General features: G+C 24.2%; 1 protein-coding gene across 2 annotated transcripts in view; it reads right to left on the bottom strand.

Annotated features, from left to right (window-relative positions):
* Positions 1 to 23,769, bottom strand: part of Rpb8 (DNA-directed RNA polymerases I, II, and III subunit Rpb8) — a 78,711-nt gene that overhangs the window by 53,946 nt on the left and 996 nt on the right. The gene's annotated exons all lie outside the window — the stretch shown is intronic.

Here is a 23,769-nt window from a genome sequence, read left to right as displayed (position 1 = left end):
GAATAACATCCGGGCTACAAAAAGTGTTTCAGGTAATTCCATTTTTCTTACTCTTGTATTTCTCTTACTAATAACTGTGAATTTACCTCCTCCTTTCGCTGACTTTCCCTGTCCTGGCATTAAAGGAGTTATTAGAATGCCCCTGAGAGAAGAAAAGCTGGGCATTGATTTTGCTGCAGACGACATTTTTCAACACGCATACGCTAACGCACGCCACACGAGACCTCGAAATCCTTAACCTTCGATAAAGAGCGAATGAAATTGGATAAATATGTGTCGATCTTTCCATCTCTTATTGTATTGCATTATGCGCCCATTGTATAAGCGCAATTAATGAATTGTAATTAATTAATATCTACTTTCCTGCTTTACTATTTTTTAAATCAGAATTAACTATTAAATTCAAAGCAGATTACACTATAATATAACTTTATAAATTTTAAAGATATTTACCACATAATTAAAAATTGCTAAATAGTGGATTAATTAAAGGAGTAGATCAGTTATGCAAATTTTTTTTAATTAAATAATTAAACTAATGTTACAGTAACAATTGTTATATACAAGAAACGAATAAAAGTTTGTCTTATAAATAAATAACAATATTAAATTAATAAAGTTATACTAATTCATCAACAACGATCATGTTTTTTAAAATTATTAATAAAAATTTAACTATAAGACTTTGAAAAAATTATGACATTAACCGTTACCTCATTGCTGTCGCAGATCTTATTTTTTTAGTTGTCAAAAACAATTTTTACTGCATTGTTAATAAGTTAGAATTTTTCATGATATAACACAATTACGTTTGTATTTACCTTTTTTAAAATGATTAATATAATATAAAAATAATTGAGTAGCGGAAAATGAAATTGATTTAGACTATATATTGTAAACTAAATATTTTTAATGTGTATTTTTTTAAACTTTGCATGAAATAAACCGTTCACTTTTCTAGCACAAATTTATAAACGATAGATGACTTAAAAGTATTTATCATATCATCTCACATATCTTTGATAATGTTTTGATTGTCAAGTTACACGTTTCTAGTTATACCATATAATATTGTTAAATATTTATATTTCAATTTTGAGTTCTAATAAACTTCAAAAGTAAAAACACTATAATATACATATATATATATATATATATCTTTATGCATGGTTAATACGTAAAATGTCTATGATCATGATATGTAAGACAATATGTATAAATAAATTTTAGTTTGACCAAAATGACACTAGACTTATTAAAATTAATTCACAACCAAACTTAATAGTTTTTAATAGTTTTCATTTTTTAATTGATAAAATTTTATATAGAATTTTAATTAAAAATGATTGTATTGAAGTAATTTTTTATTATATGACTAATATTTTACTTATTTTCTCTGTGAATTAATAATAACAATAATTTGAAATTAAATAAGCACGTGTTATATTTGTGCACTATTTGAGAATTTTATTAACCACGCACGATTTAATCTTTTATCGTTTATTACTATTTAATACACTTTTCTAATAGTTTTACAGTTATAGTCTAAATAATTCAACAAGAACATTATTTTTATAATCTTAAAGACAATAGAAAATAATTGAATTCTACATAAAACATATATTTATTCAATCTAAATAATGTTTGCAGTACTGTACTTTGCAATAAAGAATGTTAAACCATTAACCAACTTTTTATCTTTATTTAATCATACTTTATCAATATTTCAAAGCGAATAATGGTAACTAAAAGTAATCTATTTAAAGCACTACAAATATATTATTTTTACTTTGTACATTTATCAAACAGCTGTTATAGATAATATAGTTATTAAAAGATAGCTTACAAGATATATTGCTTAATTCGTGTCTAACAAAATTCCGTGAAATTGATTTTTATCAATAACTTCGTTAAGCATTAGACTTGAGAAAATATAAGAATGTAATTTTAAAATAATACAAATGGTTTTATACTTTATATATGCATAATCATTCTAAGATGAACACAACCAAAATATCGTTAAAACCACAATATAATTGTCATGTCGGTATGGTTAATTGACTCGTTGTTCTATTGTATTAATATTATTTAATATTAATTAAAATTTTTTTGTAGATTGAATATCTTTCCTCGTTGCTATTAAGCCTTTTTAAAGGTATTAAGGTTAAAATTAATATCAAATGTTCATTACCCAATATATGTTAAGTATATTATGTTAAAATGAGAATAAAATTACAGCGTATACCAATATATAAAATATATATCTTTTAATTTACCAAACTATTCTTATCATATATTTTCATACTGTATATAACTTACAAATATACGAAAATACTATTTTTCAATTAATAAACATTTTATAATTTGAACGTTATAATATTCTATATTACAACTTCATTTTAATTTTTATTTCTACATATCTTTATTGCATAATTTATGTTAATCATACAGTATAGTTAATTTTTCTTTAAAAAAAAAACAACTCTATTAGCTGTATAAGTTCATAATAGTAAAGTGAAAATAATAAACTAGTAGAATTTTTATTTTAATAATTATTTAAAATAAATTTAGCTTAATCAATACTATTAATTAAAATCTTGTAATCTTTATTACGAATTATTGTCATACAAATGTATACTAATCAAATAAAAATAATGTTAAGAATGCAAAAATGTAGAAGAAAATGGTTCCAGTATGAAAATTGTCATATTAAGTAATTATATTATGAAATATATTGTTTCAACTAATTTTATAATAAATTGAAAATTTTTAGGATCACATTAAAAAACTAAGTATTTTCTAAGAGACAGACAATGTGATCACATTAAAACGAACACGATATTTATGTGAGATGAAACTGTAACAATAATAATAATTGGCACAATAATAATAATCTTTAATGAACATATTAGAAGCATTTTAGTAAACTAAATTAAACATTAAACATTAAATTTAACATTAAATTAACTATTAAATTTATTTGTTTTTTTTTAATAACTTTCTTATTTCCTCTATCATTAATCAACCATTTATCGGTCAACTTAAAACATCAAAAGAACATGAAAGAATAATTTCATACGAAAAATACACTTACATGTTATGATTAATTATAATTATGATGAAAATGATTACAATCATTTTTCATGTAATTGAATCGAATGCTTTATACATTTTCAATTCGGTTTATTTTCGTGAACATCTTTTAACTACTTTCCGATTCAACTATGTAAGTTAACGAAGCAGAAAAACAAAAAATAACTATTACTGTATTATAGAAATTTCTTCTAAATTTAAAGTATTTATGATTGTTCATACCATGTTTAACAAATTATAAAATGTAGTTAAAAATTAATCTTTTTTTCGAAAACAAATTTTTTAAAACACAAGACTGATAAATTACACGATTTCGTTAAAAAAATTTGAAAGAAAAAATATAATTTTTTATTATCTGTATAATATTTCTACTTTTCCATGTCGACTAACACAATTATCTCATTTTAAATAAGTTACGCAATTGGTAAAACCCAATATCTCTAATTATAGTTTATTTTTCTGTTATACACCTGTAGGAAAATTCATAATTATAGCCACCATTGTAAAGTGCACTGCTAGAAATGACAATTTGTTAAATAAGCCTAAAACTAAAGAAAGAATTGGTTACCTTCGAAATTATTAGCCACTATTTAAATAATTCTTCATTAATATAATAATTTTGAACCAACACTTTCACATAAATCTGATATTTTTTTCATCAACTATATCTTTCCCTTTTTATTTCATGTACGCACCAAAATGTTTTCAAGATACTCTCATTCTTTTTTGTCATTATACGCGCCATATTGCGCGCAATTGCGTAATCGCATACGCGTCGTCTCTTTCGATGGAGTCAGCTGGTTTCAAGGTCAACCGGTTTCCAAGTCAAGTTAATCGACATTGTGCTGAGTTAGCCCCAGGAAAAAATCACGTCGCTCATGAATTGGGACGAAGGCGGATATCAGAGCTTTTTCTTAGGTATCTACATTTATTTTTATAAGCACCACACGTCAAAGTATCAGGCGACGAGAAAATAAAAAAAATAATAGTTTCAATTTATACTTTACTGATCTTACATATGTTCATACTTATTAATTATTTCAGGTCCTAAAAGTAATTTTGTATTAGTGAAAACAAATTTATTTATTTTAGCTTTAAATTAATAATAAACTATTTGCTACTTTTAATGAAAAAATATAGAATTTAGTTAAGTAATATCAACATAATTGAATTTCTAAGAAAATATTTTAATCAAAACTTCGTAATTTTTATATTCAACCAGAGTAATTAATGATATATATTTTTAAAGATATTAACAATTATAAGAATTTCAATGGAATAAATTATTAAAATTTTCACATTGAAAATAATAAATTAATTTTAAGCATTTACTAACAATATTCTAAAATAATTTTAAAAACCAATTATTTAACTATAAATAATTTAAATCTATATAATAAGCAGCGTCATCTATAGATACCAAACAATTTGTGAAGTACTTTTAAATGTTTTAGTAAATAAGAACAATATTTTAGTTTAGAGATAAAATACTATTATTATCAACCCATTAATCTTAAATCTAAAATCAAAAACTCCTCGTGTTTTTATTAAAAAACATTTTGTAAATCAGCAAAGATCTTATAACATATATTTTATAAAATTTTGTTATCTTACAATTTGTAGTAAACATATAGAATTGTCATATTGATTACTCCATATAATACTAAATATAAAATAATGTAGGTTTGATTGAGATCATTTAAAATAGTTTTCGCAAGTACTTGTGCTATATCATAACTAGATTATGATTTGCCGAATAGAAAACTGCAAGAAATTTTAGGAATTCACACATGCTTTCTGAAAATAGAGGAAGTAATAATTCAGTATGAAATGAAGTCAATAGTAACAAAACTTTATGTCAATAGCTATTATAATCTAATCAAACACATAACAATAATTCAAATTTAAAATCAAATTTTGTAAATTTAAACAATTTATAAAATTTTTATTTTTCATCAATTAAAAAGATATTTCATTATATATATTATTAAAACTTTTTCTTAATGAATTGATTTGTACTACACTATATTATAAATACTTATAGATATAATACAGCATAACTTTGTATTGATATTCACAGGACAATGTTGTACTACAAAAAGAACGAAAAGAGAAAATAAATTTTTAACTGCGAAATTCGTTAAATATATAGATCTATATATACATATAATTCTTTAAGAAAAAGCTGTTACTGAATTACTATCACAAAAGATAAAAATGTAATAAATATTCATATTTTCTAATATGAAATTAGCACATACAAAAAAAAATTTAAACTTGTTTATTAAAAAACTGAATATAAATGTATTTTGTTATTTAAATATATCCAAATGCTAAGAAAATAAAAACAATCAGACAATATCAGGATTTACTATTTAAAAACATTATTAAATGTGGATAGTTCCACAAAACTTTAAATAAATTTATAACCGGTAACTTTTGATGAAATTTGAAATGTACTGATATTTTTATTTTTATATATACGAATAAAATGTGAAAATACCTATAACAAGACTATCATATTTTGTGAATAAATGAAATTGAGTAAATATTGTAAAATATGTAATTAGCGACTTGTACAGATGATATATAACCCAACTACAAGTACATAAATAAAAAATAAGGAAAAGAAAACCTCTATTCTTAATAAACAATCGAAAAAAGAAGAGCTTAGTAGAATTGACCAGGTATACACAACAAGCGGCGAACAAGGAAACACAAACATGCACACAAAGCAAACGATTTGTAATTTGGTGGTGTCGATTCTTATCGGGTGCGCACCGCCTGCCGCATTTTCGATAGAAAGAATGCGACATACAAGCCAAGGTCAGACGCGATATAACCAAAAAGCAGCGGCGACTAACTTATTGGAACACGAGTCTTTCTGTGACTATATTTTGCTCGAGATTAAGCTTCATCGAAAAATGAACACAACTTACAGATGTATGTATTATTATTATTATTGTTATTATTATCGGACTTTCATTATGATACTGTTCGTAATTATTCATGTTCAGATTACTAAACACCGTGTGGTCGTACTCGGCATATTCAGTTATTATTTAATAATTATTCGGCTAAAGCTTAAAACGTACGAAGACACTATTAACAACCTTCATTTGAAATTCAATTATCCAGAGAAATTATCTTAAATTATAAATGTCATTATTTTAAATCATTCTATGTTTGAAAAATGAAGACAAGCGTAGAGCTAAAGTCACAATTAAATTGTAGCTAGGCACATGGTTACCTTACTAATACCTTCAATTAGATTTACAAGCTAATGGAACGTTTTTTGTTTAAAAAATAAAAAATAGAAATATTAATGTTCATTTCTCAATGAAATAGTTTGTACATATAATTTGAAGTTACAAATACTGAACTCATTTTTTTATCTTAAAATGAGATCTGTAAAGGATTTACTTCTATTTATTTAAATTTGACCACCAACAATTGTTTGCAACTATGATATTAAGTACAGTCAAAAAATACATCTAATGAAAATACACATTTGACAGTAGTAATGAATTATATTCCTTCCTGGTGTCCGATGGCTTCACATGCCCCACCCTCATCCAGAAGAGCGAAAGGGAACATCCGATCGCTTTCGAAAATGAAACCTTGGGGGACGATTGCGAGTCAAGCCTCGCGGCCATTTTCGATTCTTTTTTCAAAAGTCAAGCATCGAATTCTAACGATATTCTAAAGTATCTTGTCTTTACTACCTAAGTAATTTTCTACATTCGTTGGTACGACAAAAATAGTCAAACAAAATTTATTTCCACACAATGAAATAAAAGCAATACGAAGGACAATAGGAATTTTATTAAAAATATATTGAAATATTTCATTGCTTTATACTATAGTTAATATTGTAATACAGTTATAGTTACCTTGAAAAAGATTTTATACCCATTAGAAAATTTTAATCTGCAGCAATTGAAACAATTAGCGCAAAGTTATTCGTTGAATTGATGAGACATATAATTTATTGTTATTTAACATACGTAAATAAATAAATAGACTAGACGAATATTTTTGATTAGTAAATTATTGTTTTTGTTGTAAAGCATAATTTATAATCTGTAATTTTATAGCTTTGACGTTTATCAAAATGTAATACAATCGCATACGGTAAATTTAAATTTATATTTATATTTTATGTCAATTGTAATTTTTACTCCTAGAACTACTAGTTAGCTTATACAAAATTTTAAATATTTGAATTTGGGTAAGTAAACCTACATGACAATTATTATATCTGTTAAAAAGGCGAATAAATAAAGTGGGTTTATTTGGTTAACGAATAGAATAACTATTAATCGTATATTTAATAAACCGATAATCATTAGTTTTTTTAAACAAAGTTCTTTAAAATAAAATTTTACTGCATATAATCATCTATAATTATTCAAGGCAACACCACACGTGACGTATAAGACCAACAATGAGCAGTTCGCCTCATAATTATTAAACATAGAAAATTCGGCAACTCGTAAAAATCTTTTTCCTGTCGAACTAACGCAGTAAAAAAACTGGACGAGAAACGATAAAACAACGTCAGAGTGCGTTAAAAAGATTGTTTTGTTACCGGTGCCCCTTTCAGAAAAGCAGCGGAAACAAAGGAAAATTCGGAATACGCAAGATAATTGTTACCTCTGATCGGCGATCCGTGATCCGTAAGGCATTTTAGAGCAAACTGCTAGTGTGACCATATCGTTCTCCTTACAATGGATCCACTTGAATCCGTTCCGCTCGTCGATGACGGCAACGACAATCTCCGGGGCTTTCGCGACTGTCTGACCATCCTCCTTTCTCTCTCGCATATGTGCTGCTACATCTTTCGAGAAGCGCGCGTGCGTGCGTGTGTGCGCGCGGCTGCACGTAAGTGGCGGAGAGGAGCCGCCGACACTTTAGCCACCAATCGCCTTATTCGCTGGTGGCGCGCAGTTGCGAAAAAGCCGGGCGTCCCTCGGTCAGCGATTCCTCCCTCTCCGTGGAAACGTGGTTCATTCTCTTTCTTTCTCTCACTCTATCTCTTTCTTTCCATAACTTTTTTAACCTTGAAAGTGGCGACATATAAAGTTTCCTGGTGCAAGCTCTTTATCGAGGAAAAACAACCAGTGGATTATACAGTGTTATAAGTCGCACGAAAGAAAACGCAAGAATGGATAGATATATAGATAGATAGAAAGAGAGAGAGAGAGAGAGAGAGAGAGAGAGAGAGAGAGAGAGAGAGAGAGAGAGAAACAAGGCTCCCGCTGCCTTGGCACTGGCAGCGGCCCCTCGAGCGCTTGGCAACACGAACTCCAAACTGCCGGCGTTCGAACACCAACCAGCAAATGCCGGCTGCCTATATAACTCTATCTCTTTCTTTCTGAATTTGTCTCACTCACGCTCACACTTGGCAATGATATCGAGTCTACCTTCTCACTTACTGTCTGTCTCCTTCTCTCTCTGTTTCTCTCTTAACTGAGTACACATTTGAACACATATAGGCCCCTACTTTCTACTAAATTTTACTAATACTAAAAAATGATTGCGTGTCGACGACTACAAGTTGGCACACTAGGTCTTTACACTGGTGTACCTGCTTCTGAGGCTACCCATACATGTGTTTTTATACACTGCTCCGTTGGGATTTTTAATGTCGTATGTAGCATGCTTGTATACGATGTGCGCGTGCGCACGCAAAGGATATGTATGCGCAAGAGTACCTCTTCGACCTTCTGTTTTTTCGATCTATATTCATTACGAATAATTCATGAACTTTGTACAATAAACAATTGTAATGTTAATTATGTACGAAGAACCTTTATGCTATATATGTATTATAACTTTTATTTATTATTTTTTCGTAATTATTTTCAATTTTTATAAATACATCAAAAGTAAAATCCTTTCGAGGAAAGATCAAAAACATCTATGATAAAATGGAATATTCTAAACTAGTAGTTAATAGGGTGAAAAACAATTATTTACCTAAGTGCGAAAAGTATGTCCTAATAAAGCTTCTGTACCCTCTGCAATTATTACATATTTTTAATTGTTACATTCTTTATTTTATTTTAAAGCTATTTAAAAAATGATCGATATGTAAGTGTTTTAATATTATATAAATGTTTATTTCTATTTTAAAGATCGAATATAAATAGTTCACATAAAAAAGTAATAAGAATGATACTAATACGTTCTCTTACATTGTACTTTTCACTATAGTATATTTTTCTAATCAACGTTAGAGTAAAATTCGCATGACTCACCGTTGATTTTACTCTACTTATTTGCTTTTACACTTACAATTTCAAACTATTTAATATCTAAAGTAAAATAATTTTATAATTTAATTTAATAATACCCTATTCTTCTCTATACAATAGTTACTTGAAAGTTTAAGTTTTACAAAATAAAATAAAAATAATTATATAATTTTTCTTACTAGTATTAATAGCTTTAATAATTTTATTTTAAAAATCTAAAATATTATTGTAGAATTGTAAATAAAACGTTCAATCTTCTTACATTACAATATACAGTATTCTCATTGTAATATCTAGAAACATTGCATAATAAGAACTCGCGATGGATCATGAATATGATCTTTTTAACGTCCGAAGTAAAACTGAAATTGAAATATTATTACTTTTTATCAGTTTATTTCTCAAACATTGAGTAGTAATACTGTAAAATACATACTACTTTTAATAACTAACAATGATTGATCGCCCAGTTTAAAAAAATCATATATCAAGGGCATATGAAAATTACCTGACACGAGCACCCGCACCTTATACAAAATTTGGAATTAATCTAACGATGTCATTAATTACCTCAACTGAAGTAATATAAAAGCATGTAATGACTGAAGAAGGAAAACAAAACGTAATCATACTTAAAACACTGATAATTCAAATGCTATGCAAGCTTTTTTACAATGAGTAAAGAAAATGTGTTTAATCTTTATAATTTCAATTTGACTATCAAAGAGTCTTATGTCATGCGTTTGCAATAATCGAGAAGTGCTGAAAATAAATTTAATTTTTATTTTTGTATTGCAATTTTTACTTTGAATAAAATATATTTTGATCTTCACTCTTATCACAAAAAAAATAGTTGACTATTATGTTTATTACAGTAAAGATCCATTTATATAAGTAAGAATTCGTGTTTAACCGTTTAAAAATATTACATAAATAATTAGCTTCATAGCATTTTCAATATAAAATAGTAACTTTACACATTTATTATTACTGAACTTTTTATCAAAAACTTTATTAAATGAATTTTAATAAATTTTAATAGTTGAAATAAATTTTAATTTCAACGTTTTTAAAAGAACTTTACATTAAAGGAAAATATTAAATTATTATAGTTATGTAATGTATGTGTTTAACAGTAAAATACCATGAGCTATTTCAAAATTTTATTTTTATATTTAAATATATATATAATTTATTTAATAATATAAATCTTAACATATTTCAAATTCCATTTTTAAAAAATAGTAAAATTATTTATTAATACATTATTAATAAAATAATATTAATAAAAATTTTTTTTCAATTTCGTCATTTCAAAGTCGATTATATTCACAATTAATAATTTTATAAGGCCATTCAATGCTTATAAAAATGAAAGATAGCTTTAGTATAGTAAATGAGCACTATTTATTATATTTGTCAAAATTTAAAGCATTTTCTATACATTTTTTCTTCGCAAAAAAGAAAAATACATAAATCAACCTAAAAATTAAATAATACTTTTTAAAAACATCGATAAAATAAAACTAAGCTTACTTAATACATATTAGGATAATCTTCATTTTAAATGATTTAAACATTAATTAACTATTGTAATATACCCTACATATATTTTATAACCTACAAATTCGATATGGAAATACTTCTTTACATCCGACAAATTCAATACGGTTATTAATAATAAAATAATTAAGATGAAAACTAAAGTGGCAAATAATATTTGTACATTAGTATATAAAAACAAATTTTTATTTAACTATGTATATGATGGTTAATATAAATTATTGTAAATACAAAATTATGCATGTGGCATTATTCATTTATGCACATGAATTCGAAATTGAACAAAGTATATACTTCGGAATTTGCCTTTAAATTTATTTTAACAATAAATTATTACTCATTCAATATAATAAACGCGTATCTAAGATATTAAAAATAAGTATTAGTAGATGATAGTGTAACTAATATAATTTTTAAATGACTGTAATGTTCATAATTTTTTTGAACATAAGGACTAAAAATAAATGATAAATTAAGTAAATATGTATTGAGATAAAATGTGTATTATATTTCATTATATTCTATAACAAATTGTCTAGAAAATTACTTTGTTATGAAAGCAGAAATATTATCGTATTCTAATATATAAACAAATATATAATACACATAGTACTCTTTTTGTATAAATCTTTGTCTTGTATAAATCGTATTAATTAAATATGTAATAAATAATAGAAGCACCACATAAATATAAGAAGGATTATATGACAAAAAGAATTTATAATAAGTATTCATATCTTTGTTTTGTTCTAATTTGAGTGATCAAAGTAGACCTTTTGTTTTCAAGATTAACAGAATAAATTTATTTGAATCAGTTATACAGTAAATTGCTCATTTCAAGCAATGAAAAGTAGGTCGTACTATTCTAACTAATTAATAACTAAAATAATTTGTCGAATAATAAAAATAGAAATATATTACAACAAGGACATCTATATTTTTAGTTTACCTTTTTACCATTAAATTAAATGAAATTTAATACAGTCTACTAAAAATGTCTACAATTATCTCTAAATAATCTCTTTCAAAATGGTGAACCCTATAAATAATATATATATTTTTTATATTACAAATGTTGCAAGTCTAAATTTTAAATCTTTCAAAATAGAGAAATATTTATTTAAATGTAATTTGATTTGATTAGTACTTTTTAAAAAAAATTTGGTTGTGCTGCGTTACTTCTTTTAAGAAAACGCGTATGAGCAATTGAAATTTTTTCTAAATTTAAAGTAATGTAAAAACCTTACAATAAAAGTAGTAAAAGTACAATAAAAACCTTACAATTGAAAGATATGTCATAATCTCAGATCAATTATATACTTTCATAATTTTCTTTGAAATGAACAAATCTTAAAGCAAAAGGTAAATGAAATATATATTTTAAATATAAAACAACTAAAAATATAAATATTAGTAAAAAAAAAAGTAATAAATATAATTTATTATGTGTTAACATGAAATTTAATTTTATTTAATTTCCAGAACATTTCTGAAGACTACGATCTTTAACAATAAAATTTGCTATTTTCTATATTCAAATCAGTTTCAAATGAAATTTATAAATTAAAAAAAATTATTTATAATTAAACAAATTTTCTCTATAAATGTATTTCAATAGTGTTTTGACAGAATTTTATTAAATTGCTTTATGTCGATATTACATTTTTACAAATTTTTACGTTCATAATATGATCGATTTATTTATATTGAAAAATGGAAAAACAGAAGATATTTCAGAAATGCAGTCGAATTACTTGGAGATAATGAGAAATAGAATACGGATAAATTGAATCTGAAGAATAATCGAAAAAAGATGAAAACTGTCATGAGATGAACATACGTTTACGCATATGAAATACAACTATTTTCTGTTCAAGCTGTACGCATCACTCGGTCTGTTTCGTTTTTGCGAGCCCTTTTGCAAACTTTCGTTACTGAATGTACAATGCGACACACAAACATACCCACAGATGCATGTAGATATCTGCCACGTGTCTTCTCGAGCGATGACAGTGTTGCCAAATCGTCGGACCGGGTTTCCCCCTGTAACGCCTTGGGGGAGGATTAATGCGTGTGTGCGAGAAAGACATTGGGAACGCGAGAGTGCGAGTGCGCCGGTTTCCGTACGCGGGTATGCTGGTTTCCGGGCGCGACTGCGCACTATTTGAAAAAAATTGCATGCGCACCTTTAACGTCCGGCGATGTTTAACATAATTTTCACTACCTTCCTTTTCCTTTTTTCATGTTTTTTAACTGTTTTGTATTTTATTCGAAGGTGTATTATATGGCTTGTATATGATAGCAAATTAGAACAATGAGCTTGTTAATGACTTTTTAAAGGTAAATCTTCTTTTATGTAATAACTGAACATGACTTAAACTGGAATTACTTTTTCTGGCAGAATTTTACACCTGCAGGCAATTAATAGCTATAAATTATTTATTGTAAAATTTCTACTCACGTGTTGTAATACCTTAAGTCTAATCTCCAATTGACTAAATATTATAGTATATAAGCTAATATTTTATTTATCATTAATTAATAAAAGAATGAAAAATATGTTTTCAAAGAATTAATTTGTTAAGAAACCAGATTTTCACTTCAAGATACGCTTCAAATGTGTATTTTTATGTAAAATATATTTTTAAATTAAATTATTAAACTATCATAGATAAAATAATTTATTGCATATTAGTCCGAAGGTTATATAGTATTTATAAAATTTCGAAAAACAGATAATACAAATGAATACCAGTATATAATTATATTTTGTTTTACATCTGTTTTACGAAAAGATTTAAACTAATATAATAAAAAAATTACTTTAAATTTACTCAATATATTAATTTTTCAATTATTTATTGTTTTTTTATTTTCCTTAATTTATTAAAATTATATAACGATTAGAATATTGATTTATATTTTATAAATATTTTATAAGTATATTTATAATTTATAGTTCTATAAATTTAATTAAATTATATTTAATAAAGCATAAATTATTACTTATGCTATATTATCTATGAATCTAATATAGTATTCCACTATTAAATAACGTCGACTTAATAAAAATTGTTTATATATATTACTTGAAAAATCAATGGACTACTCTAGAACTTCATCCGATTACAAAGTACTTGGAGTGTGTGATTTTTTTTGCATTAGAATTGAATTTTATGCTTCATGTTAAAAAACAATATTAACTGTGAAGAAACGTAAATTTTTCAATTTTTAATTATATAGATATATTATTTAATATATATTTATATTTAATCAAAACTAAATTATTTTAATAAGTATTTCGAAGTTTTTCGAAAACTAATTTGATCGAGATGTATTACACTCTAGAACATTTTTTTCTTAACATTTCATCGTTTTTTTATATTATGTTATGCATACAAAGTTAATAATACATATTTATAATAATAATAATAAATTTTGGGTCAGTGTGAAAACAAGCTTCGTAATAAAAGCAATTGAATGAATAGATAGATAAAAAAAATTGATTTTTTAATATAAATAAGGCGAGAACATCCAAATGCACATATATAAGATAAAAAAATTAATCAATAAACGATCATTAAATTATTCGATTAATAATTACATATACTTAGAATCTTAAACATAGTAACAAGGAAATATTAAAATTTAGATACATTTTTATATAACTGTTATTTATACAATTAAATTATTCGTATAATAATTGAAGTAAAAAAAATGTATTAGATTAACATTTTTTATAATAATTAATATTTTAATTTATTGTTCTAACTTTAAAATTTATTTCTTTTTCAGTTTTCCCTGTTGTACTCAGTAGCAATAAACTTGGTATCATAAATATATAAAAACTGTAATATTTGAAATATTTACTTGATTTGATTATCATTAAGTGTTAAATGAAAACGGTTCCTAACTCAAAACGAATGTTTTTATTAAATTGTAAGACATCATGTTAACAAATATCAGGAATACGTGTTGGGAAACGATTACGTAAAGTTTTTATTTATTAAGTAAATATAACTATATTTACAACTAATAAGCTTAAAGTAAAATATATGAGTAAATTTCAATTGATCTGACATTCCAGTTACTAAATACAGTATTAAACATTTATTTAAGTAATGATAATTTCATTAATGAGATGAAGTAAAAAATTAACAATGTCAATTATAAATATTACTTTGAAATGTTATACCTAATGCATTGTTTATTGCCTAAAAGTCCAAATACCCAGTCGAATATTTAATAAATAATATGTAATACATTATTGAGAAAATCTGTATTCATATATAAATATATATTGTAAATCTTATTCCCTACAATATTAACAAAAATAAGTCTTTAATAAATTTCATATTTATATTTATAGTTATTTTTTGTTTTAATTAGGCTGTAATATCGTTCGATTTAAAAATTTATTAATCTGTCATTGAAACAATTTATATGTTTAACTTTTTATAAATTACATTTTTTCATAGTTTCAATATTTAGTTGAATATTTCATTGGATATTTTTTATATTGAAGTCATTTAGTCAATATATTTCATGATTTTTATTGTTTGAAATAGTTAAAAAAAATTCTGTTATGATCCAAATATTATCCATCCATTTAATTTTCATCTTAATTCTTTTTATTTATAACGGTTTAAAGTTTAAAGAAGTTTATTAATGTTATTAATAATTATTATTTAAATTAAATTAGTATACACAATGACTCATCACTTTTTAAACAGTTCTTATTATTTATAGACTTTAAAATACTTGAAGAACATACTTTTAAATTTCATATAAATAGATAGATTCATTAAATAAATAGAAAATGTTTTGATTGTGTGTTGCTTACAGCTGTACAGTATTATAAATTGCATTATCATATTTAAAAAAGTTATATTGTAACTGCGATTATAAAGGTTTGAGACAGAAAACTTATTTTAAGCATTTTATAAAGACGCAATAAAGACCTTCACTTACGTCAGTCGTGAATAGAGTTCGAGGAACAATGTCAAGAGAGAAATCAAATAGATAAATGCTGAGAGAGATAAATGGAAAAAAGTGTGAATAAAAAATTAGTAATACACCTAAATTACATGTCCTGGCTTTCCTTAACTTAACTTATTTTATTTTCATTTAATATTAAATATATATTGTGAAGCATTTTTAAAAATTGATAACTGTTAAACTAATGAATATTAATTTATTCATTTTTAAAACTATACATTATTTTATAAGTAAAAAAATTTATATTACAATGATTTTTATAATAGAACTTATTTTAACGTGTGGCTTTGGAGTAAATAAATATTATACTGTAATAAATAATATTTTAATGTTTTGATAACTTTATAATATTCTATATATTGATTTACATTAAACATATTAAGTAGACTTGTAAAATTTTAATAATATTAAAACTTGTATTACATTCCAAGTATTATATATCATTGTTTATATAGTAACATACATTTCATGTAATAATATATATAAAGCGTTAGGTACATGTTAAAAAAAATTATATTATAATTATATACGCAAATGCCGTATTATTAATTTCTTGTTTAATTTATATTACTTTTCATTTTATAATACTTATTGATACAGTCATTTTAATGCAGTTTAAATTTTAAAATTAGGACATATAAATTCATTAAAAACATCGACAATAAAATACATTTAGTTAGGATCTATTATATTCTAATATGTACCTTGTAAGTGTATATATCTCATTATGAAAACGAACTTTTAAAATAGTGTACATCAAATGTACATAATTGCAAAGAAGAAATAACCTCTATGTTTTCTAAGTATTTTGATTTATCAAACGTCATGTACCATCATTCCGGTATATTCATATCCATAGCGGGTCCAACATACCCACGCAACAGAGGCTCTTGATAACAGACATCAGCCTCAGCCCTTTCTAAAGTAAAATATTTTGCGCGGTTCACCTGCGATTCCCGGAAACTCAACTCTAGCGTACTCAAAACTACTCTCGGCTACATAACGAAGTTTGCGGTGAAGTAACTTGGTCGTTTTCGCGAACCCCCAATTCTTTTCTTGCTCCACCTCATCCAATCACATCATCGCCCTTCATGTTGCACCTGCACTCCAAATGGCAGTGAGCACCATTTGATTTATACGAAGGCTAAGATGTTCGGTTACATTAGCAACATGAAAAATGATGAATCGTAAGTCACAAAAACGGCATAATTTAAGACTATCATGAGTATTATTATGGAATGAATTCTTTAGCTCTTTCGTAAGACAATATGGAAGGATACCTTCTTATAATAGGGATTTTCTTCATTTCTTGTAGAAATAATAAATTATAAAATATAAAACATATTTTTCAACTTAGTATGAAACTATATACCATTCGATCTGTCTTTTTGCACGTAATTTAAAATGAAATATTGATTTAAGTGAAATGTCATATTTAATAAATTATGATTTTGCATAGTAGGTAAATTACATTACAATTAAGGTACAATTAAATCATAAATATATAAAATTTAAAACTATTTTATACATAAATGAAACTTAAATAAATATAAATAAATAAATGCACAATCAAATATTTAAGAAATTACAATTTAATAATAGCCAAAAAATTATATAATTCAAACATTGTGTTAAATTGAATAACATAAACAGTCTTCGTAAAATCCATTTCATGTTTAACATGTAAGTTGCAGTAACTGAATAATATTACTACTAAGTACAATGAGTATTAAATAATTTTAATATAGCAAATGGAATTTTATATTTTAAAGTATTTTGAACAATTAATTTTATTTAATAAAAAGATCAAATATTAATGGCAATAACAAGATTTAAAGTTATATATCAGAATTTACAAATTTATACAGTAAATCTCTGCAAAAAATACAATATCTTATTTTTAGTTCATTAGGAATTTTTAGTCTGTTACAAAAACTGAATTATAAATTAAAGAAGATTCATTAACTTAATGGATTCTTAAAATCCTTAAATGTAAAACTGAAAGTTCTGAATTGAAGAATTATGTTAATAATTATTCTTTTCGTTTATACAAAATAAAATTTAATTAATGACTAGAAATGGTTTATTTAATTGACAGAAAATAGCATAGTTTTGTGGGCAAATTTGTTAATATGCTTGTTTGTTCAAGTGATATTTAATTATATTATCGATATTAATTCATATATGTATAAAGAATATGAATATTCTACACTCTGTATAATAAACTTGAAATACCATACATTACAATTAAAGGTGCAAAAATATACACAAACTATCAATTATATATCTCTAAATATTTTTAATATATTAATTTTTAATGTTATAAACTAACAATAATAAATAAGTATAATTTTTAACTTATGTTTATTATACTAGATATACACTTTTCTCAATGCTTATAGAACCTAGATAGTTTAAAACTTGTATGTTGAAAACAAAATTTTAAAGCTATAAAACATACAAAAAATATTTTTCATATTAAATCAATAATTGTAATTTTTAAATACTTGTATGCAATATTTAAACTTGATAATGAAACTTTACATTGTCCTAAATATCAATTTATTGGTGAAAAATATTCTAAAATTAAAAAAAAATATTCTAAAATTAAAAAAAAATATTCAAAACATATGAAATATTACGTATGTTAAAAATTCAACATTTCGGTGGAAAATAAATATTAAAATGTTAAGATAATTGTTGTGCATACATTTTAGTAACTGTTACTTAAAATTGTAATAAAAATATAGATCATATATAATCAGAAGTACAACGATAATTTAGTGTGTACTAGCATTACAAACTAGTCTTATTTGAAATATATTATTTGTAAATAATATTTTCATTTCAATAAATTATTTGGTATAAAATATCTAAACAATTATAATAAAATAATTAACAGTTATAAAAATTCGGAGGGAAATGTTAAAACTACTAATTAGAATAGAAAAAAATTAAAAAAAGGTAGTACATTAAATGAAATGTCTAAAACGTAAAAACTTGTACAATAATTTATCGTGTTGCCTTAGCTTACATCTTTAAATATCCAAAAAAATTCTCTAACGCACATATATGATATCATACATGCTCATTCATTGTTATCATAAAACAAGATTGCACCTTGTTTGCGTATGTTTATGCTCCTTAAATTTCATCTTTACTTGAGGCCACTCCCGCCACAACTCTTAACGAGCAAAAGTATTAGCAAGGAAAATTTGAGTAATTCACTTTAGCAAATATAAACTACTATAACTGATAAAAATGAAAAATACGAACATAATGACGAACAGAGGTGATAATCGTGTCGTGACTGCATTATTAAAACATTCAGCGCACGCGCGTATATGTATGAGTGGCATAGAAGAGATGCTCGTTCTTGAGATGACATTTTCTCCTACGACCTTCAATATGAGCTTGACCTTGACCGTGTCAACAAAACAGTAGCAGCAGCAAATCGTATCTCTACGCGCGCTCTAGCACGTGTTTCCTCTTACCCAATGCCTCTCTCCGTCCATTGAACGATATACGGCGTTCTCCCTCTTCCTTTCTCTTACTTTGATCCTTGAAGCTTCTGCTCTACTCTCATAGAATTCGCATATGTATATAACGTATATCGCCCCTCCACCTTACAGCTCTTATGCCGTTTCAGCAAGGCTTCAAAAGTTTTTACATAAGATAGGGCAAGTATGAGCAAGCATGCAAGGGAGAGAAAGACACCTATATACAGTCAACAGTCATCCCCACCCCGAGTTCACGTTATACGAATGCGATGTTGCTCTCTAGTTGCTACTGAGGCTTCGCTCGAGAGCTTCCTTGCTGCATAGATCAGTCAATCTCTCTCTCCCCCTTTGAACGTGTCGTCCCTTTCCTTAGAATCGCTGCCAAAATCTGCCATAATTCATTTTGTTTTTCCGATTATATCGTTTTACTCTTTTTCACTCTTTCATTCTCTCACTCGTTCGCGATGTTTAATTTTTATTTTCTTTCTCTTTTTTTTACACATCTAGACTATCTAATGTTCCGCACGTAATACTTTATACTTTCTCTTCAGTCATTTAAAAGAATGATCATTGTTTATGATTTAATGGTATGTTAAAAATACAATAATATTCAGCACTTTAAATTCTCGATAAGAGCTTTGCTCAAAATTCATTTGAAATTCAATTTAATAAGAATATTAATTAATAAATTTATTTTATTTTTTTTAATAAATTTAATTTAATTTAATAAATTAAAAAAAAATAAAAATAAAAAAAATAAAAAATAATAAAAAAATAAAAACAAATTAATAAAAACATACACAAACATTTGCATAATATGAATTTGCTTACGTTGTATCTGCAAACGGATATTTTCATTTTAGCTTATCAAAAATTACTCTGACTAAACATTTAATCGATCATGTAGTACATAATTTGTATCGTAGAAATAATATAAAAATTATATTGTTATGTTAAAATTTTGTTTTAATTATTAAAATAACATTAGTATTTACAATTGCATGTAACTCTCCGTTGTATAAATAAATTAGATTAATTTTTTCCAAAAAGTAAAATGACAATATTGTAATTATATTTTTTGTTAACAATTTAATATAATAATGTTTATAATGTTTCATTTATATACCACACTTTTTACTTATTTCAACGATTCTACTTATAAAAAAAATTAACATATAATATAATCATAAAATAAAAATAAAATATCCTTCTATTAATTATGAAATTATGACAAATTAGTATAATATATAATTATATATTATATATAATTTTTATTAAATTGAATTTGCAATAAATAGTTACATAATTTAAAAACCCAAGTAAATACATTTATTTTTTGAAAAATTGGATAAAATGAACAAGTAATGAAAATAGTTCCGAATTTAAGATTATAAGTCAAAATATTAAATCATAACTGACAAAGCTGTAAAACATTAATAGGTATCCCATAACACGTAAGCTATATTATTAAATGTATAAGGACTAGCAATTCAACTTATAACTTTTTCACTTATCTTAGTACATTCAAAAATCGCTTGAACAATTATTTTTTATATACGTATGTATTTGTGGTTCAAGAAGTAAATGATCAGTATATGTCAAGATTAGAGAATTTAAAAAATTATATTCAGTATATGATTATATTGATTATAATTGTATAATTATAAAAACGAGCTCGTATATGCTAATTAATAATTATGATGCAACTATTATAGTTATAATTATATATCGATACAAATATATATGCAAACAATAACTTAAAAACCTTAAATAATGAATGACATAGTAATTATTTATAAAATAAATAAATTAAAATTAATCAAAATATATAAAATAGAAAAATGAAAATAATTACATTCTTGATTATAAAAACAAAAGAAGAAAAGAAAAATAAAACGAAATTTCAGATATTGGTAATACTGGGTGCTACACGTATTACAATTAGTTTAATTATCCTTCGTTTTTTACTATGAATAATTAGATCTTCTTTTTTAATCATTATATTCCAAGAAAGCAATCCCATTATATTATCTAACTGTATAGCAGACTTGTACATTAGGCATCACAGTTTTTCGCATGTATCAATTATTTAGCCCGTAAAAATTTTCTACTGAAGCAAAACTGTTTGCTTTACGTTTCTTAAAAATGCAATTATTTGTTGACTATACATCTTTTATGAAACATAAGCTACTCTTAACTTGTAATAGTGTTGTTCTACTTTATAATATAAATAATTCAATCAATAATTATGAAAATGATGATAATGTGGGTAAACATTCATATAAATACATGCTTTTATATTTTTGAAGAATTTTCCAAACTAGGTCAAATATAATAGAATGAGTGAAAAATAACACGATGAAGAACTATTTTCAAAACGTAATTGAAATATATTTAAATGATATTAGATTACACAAAGTATTATAGTTGCCATGACCGATGAAGTAACATTACTTTTTAAAATTCTACTATAAATGCTACTATATTACGTATGAAATAAAGAAATTCTAGTTGATTCATTAATTATGATACAGTTGTTTCAAAATATTTGATTAATTTTATTGAATGCTTTGTGTAAAAAATTGAATAATTATTCTTAATTGTATTAAAATGTTGCTATTTTAAATTACTTTTATTATATTCAACATTTAATAAAATGCAGGTAATAACTCAAAGTATTGAAAATTTATAATTATGCATTAAAATAAAATATAAAAATATAATTAATTGTAGATTTTTAAAGGATTCTATCCACTTAATTAAAATGTATAAACATTTAACATCGTATTTAAATGAATAATTACCAATGGCAGAAATAAATATAAACAAAACAGTAAGTTTATTCGAAAATTATAACTAAAATAACATTACATAAATCGGGTATTTTCCACTTTTTTAATATTAATATGAATTTGTATTAATAAGATATTGATATTTATTAAAATAGAAAACTCAAAATCCGATAAATATAAATAATTAGTTTAACTTAATGAATTAAAAGATAAATTTATTGTATAAATAAATCGCTAAACTTTAGTGTAACTAAACACTATATTTATTTTAATATAGAAAGATCGTAAAGAAGATTACAATAGAACTCTAGTTTTAATTAATCAAATTAATATGAAACGTAGTATCAATGTAACTTTAATATAAATTTAAGTATTATTTTCTGATTATATTCAAAAAATTAAAACAATATAAAAGTAAATTGAAATAATAAACTTAAATTTATATAAATTTAAATTTGAAAATAGTTTATTACAAATTCAAAATTTATATTTACACTAGAATAATAAATGTTTATGTTAAAAAAAAAACAGATTTTATAATCAACAGTGTATTAGAAATATTATTTTTCACGTTTTTTCTTAAAATGATGAAAATTTTAAATACCGATAAGTCGATAAATTGCTAAAAACAAAAAACATTGCAACAACTCAGAAATTAAGAAACACAACATTATTCAATCTTACTTGAATATACATGGTCATGTTAATAATCGCACATAAATTTTTGCCTATGTTTATAAGAAAATTTAAAATAAGTAATTTTTAAACGATTAATAGTTGACATGATATAGTATTAACATTGCATTATTTTTATTGCTTTTTTGATATAATAAATTTTTCGGAAAATTTGTTATTTGGATAAAACTATAATTGCAATTTAAAAATAATTTTAATATATAAATTCATGTTGTATTTAAATTTATAATATATTCCTTGGTCATTGTTTATTGTAAAAAAATACTATTTTTTAATTTTAAATTAAATATAATAATATAATTTGTTGTTTAGTCGAATTCGTTTTTGATTATTAATGACTATGTACTTGCATTTAAAATATAAATAAAACTACCGATCTAGTCGTATATATTTATGTACTTAAATTTTCAAGCATTCTTAACTTTTATTGAAAGTATTGCAATATTACAACAATATACATAAAATAAGATTCCTAAATATTAATAACATTTCTAATTGATTGTTCAATAGATTTTAGACAATATTGCTAAAGTAAAACATAATATTTGAAGTATTTAAATTATATAGAAATAAGAATTAAGTTATCTATGCTATTTTCAATCGGCATAGACAAAAATATTAATAAGTAATACAAATCTTAAAAATTTACTTTCTTCTTTCCTCGTCTATTAATGAATTTGAATTAAGTTAATATTATTTTAAATTTGTAATATATTGTTTTAATTTATATGTATGCCAAAGAATTAAAATTGTCTGTAAATAATTTAATTTTTTGTAAAAAAAAAAGGTTATTTTATTATGAATATATTAGAAAATTATACAATTTTTAAACTTATTTACATAATACCTTTCATTCGATAAATTTAA

The sequence above is a fragment of the Ceratosolen solmsi genome, unplaced genomic scaffold, assembly GCF_000503995.2.
Source record: "Ceratosolen solmsi marchali unplaced genomic scaffold, CerSol_1.0 scaffold7, whole genome shotgun sequence".
Classification (NCBI taxonomy): domain Eukaryota; kingdom Metazoa; phylum Arthropoda; class Insecta; order Hymenoptera; family Agaonidae; genus Ceratosolen; species Ceratosolen solmsi.
Note: the sequence above shows the minus strand (reverse complement) of the source record. Positions and strands in the feature narration are given on the sequence as shown.